At 38.9% G+C, this 3,118-nt stretch overlaps 1 pseudogene; it reads left to right on the plus strand.

Annotated features, from left to right (window-relative positions):
- Positions 1-2,152: 2,152 nt before the first annotated feature.
- On the plus strand, positions 2,153-3,118 carry LOC131901332 (vomeronasal type-1 receptor 4-like; annotated as a pseudogene).

The following is a 3,118-nucleotide window of genomic DNA, read 5'->3' on the forward strand; positions in this document are numbered from 1 at the left end:
CCAATGACTTCCTCATCCAAAGGAAATGTCTGTTTCCCAGCTTAACACTTGATTGAAAATGATATTGACCTTGACATCCATGCAAGGGATGGTTAATTTTAACTGATGGATGGAGACTGATGGTTCCTCTGGAAAACAATATATGAAGTCAGCTGCAGATTAAATAAGAGCTTTAAAAGACATGATTCAAAGACAGGAGTTTCTAAAGGATTTGTCTGTGCAAATGGTTTAACTGTGATGGTGTATCACCACATTTTAAGTGTGGTTGAGGGGAGCTGGTTATGGCTCAGTTTCTCTCCAGTTTCTGCTTCCTCATTAAAATAAGGAAGATACACAAAATTATGAATAAATGAAATACTTTGGTACCTGGGGATTTTTCCATATGTATGTGTAAATTGAGTTCTTTATATATTTTGGAACTCAGCCCTCTGTGAGATCTGGGGTTGGTGAAGATCTTTCCCATTCTGAAGGCTGATGTTTTGTCCTATTGACAGTGTCCTTTGCCTCACAGAAGCTTTTCAGTTTCATGGGGTACCATTTATTAGTTGTTGATCTTAGTGTCTGCATTATTGGTGTTCTATTCAGGAAATGGTCTCCTGTGCCAATTGTTCAAGGTTGTTCCCCACTTTCTCTTCTATCAGATTCAGGATTTATGTTGAGTTCTTTGATCCACTTGGACTTGAGTTTTGTACTTGGTGATAGATATGGATCTATGTGCAATCTTCTACATGCAGACATTCAGTTAGATCAGCACCATTTGTTGAAGATACTTCCTATTTTCCATTGTATTATTTTTGCTTCTTTGTCAAAAATCAGGTGTCCATAGGTGTATTGTTTTATGAATGGGTCTTTGATTCCATTGATCCTTTCTGTTTTTATGCCAATAATGTGTGGGCTTTATTACTATTTTTCATTAGTACAGCTTGAAATCTCTGATGATGAAGTTCTTTCGTACATGATTCTTTTAGCTATCTGGGTTTTTTGGTTTTTCATATGTAGTTGAGTATTGTTCTTTTGAGGTCCGTAAAGGACTGTCTTTGGATTTTAATGTAGATTGCATTGAATCTGTAGATTGCTTTTGGTAGGATGGCCATTTTTACTATGTTAATTCTACCAGTCTATGAGCATGTTAGATATTTCCATCTTCTGATATCTTCTTCAATATTCTTTTTCAAACACTTGATGTTCTTCTCATGTAGGTCTTTCACTTGCTTGGTTAGAGTTACACCACAATATTTTATATTCTTTGTGGCTATTTTGAAGGGTGTTGTTTTCTTGATTTCTTTCTCAACCCATTCATCATTTGTATATAGGAGGGCTACTGATTTTTTTGAGTTAGTCCTGTATGCAGTCACTTCACATAAGATGTTTATCTGCCAAAGGAGTTAACTCATAGAACTTTTGCGGTTGCTTATGTACCTAATAATATACATGTATAAATTGAGGTTCATATTTGTGATCAGAAAACTGGTTACTTTTTTGAAATATTTTGTATTCTATCACTTTGATGATCTGTATAAAATTTTCACAAAAGCTGATGGGTCCCTTTTTGGCCACTTACTTTACTTACATGATTTTGTGAATTACAAGTTTGAAATCATGTCATTTTAAAGATATAGTAATTTTACTTTATGCATCTAGTGTTATAACTGCCTGTATGTCTGGCACCACATTTGTGCAGTGCCACAAAAACCATGAGAGGGCGTTCAACTTGGGCAACTGATGTTACAGGTGATGTGAACGACCATGTGAGTGCTGGATTAGAACATGAGTCTTTTGAAGAGCCATCTCTCCAACTTCCAATTTGTATTTCTTAACACATTTATCATTGAGGGAAGATGTTGCATTCAAAAGATAAATTAATGTTTTCCTATGTTCACTGTTTATATGTTTATATGCCATAATGTATGACAATGGGTGGCGTGTGGACCAAGAATGATACAGTTGTATCACTAATACACTTGCATCATGAGGTGAGGGAAAGTGCATGAAGTACAAAATAATAGTCTGAGTTGTCTAAGCAATGTTCTCCAGGACAAGCTCCTATACTGTGATACCATAGTGTCTCCCTTCATAGAAGAAGTAAGACATAAATCATTCTAATGCTCAGACATTGAGAAGTGTTTTGAAGGCAGCAGTGTTCCTCCTGGTCATCACTCCAGCCTGCACAGAGGTTGTCTCCATGTCCTCTCAGAATAAAACTCTGAAAGCCACTGAGGAATTGGCTCTCCAGACACTCCTGCTTTTTGAGATTGGGTGTGGGACACTGGCCAATATTCTTCTGTTTGTCCATAATTTCTCTCCCATCTTTACTGGCTCTCGACTGAGGCCCACACAGGCCATTGTCACCAACTTGGCTGTGGCCAATGTGTTCATTCTCTTTGTCACTGCATTTCCATTCAACGTGATGGTTTTTGTTCAAAGGAATCCTTATACTAACCTTCAATGCAAAATTGGGTACTTCATTCGCCTGGTGGCTCGAAGCACAAACATGTGCTCCACCTGTGTCCTGAGCATCCATCAGTTTGTCACTCTTGTTCCTGGTCACTGGGGTAGGCTGATGCCTCAAAGAAGAGCTCCTAATGTCCTGAGTTATTCTTGTTACAGTTGTTGGTTGTTCAGTGTCTTAAATAATGTCTACATTCCAATCAAAGTCAGTGGTCAACAGAGCACAGGCAATGACACTCACAATCAAGGCAAGTGGCTCTGCTCCACATCTGGATTCAGTGCAGGCATTGTCATCTTGCGTTTTTCCCATGATGCCATATTCATCAGCATCATGATCTGAACCAGTGTCTCCATGGTGCTTCTCCTCCATAGACATCGCCAGCAAACACAGCACATCCTCACTCCCAATCAAAACCACAGAGGCCATCCTGAGAGCAGAGCAGCCCACACCATCCTCATGCTTGTGGTCACATTTGTTGGCTTGTACCTCCTAGATATAATTTGTATAATCTTTCACACTTTTTTAATGGACTCTCGCATCTGGTTGAGGCATGTAAATGAAGTTTTGACTGCAGGCTTCCCCACAATTTCTCCTTTCCTGTTGATCTTTAGGGACCCTAAAGATCCCTGGTCTGTGCTCTTCAACTGCTGCAAACCACAGTCAACATGA

The sequence above is a fragment of the Peromyscus eremicus genome, unplaced genomic scaffold (genome assembly GCF_949786415.1).
Source record: "Peromyscus eremicus unplaced genomic scaffold, PerEre_H2_v1 PerEre#2#unplaced_72, whole genome shotgun sequence".
NCBI classification, from domain to species: Eukaryota; Metazoa; Chordata; class Mammalia; order Rodentia; family Cricetidae; genus Peromyscus; species Peromyscus eremicus.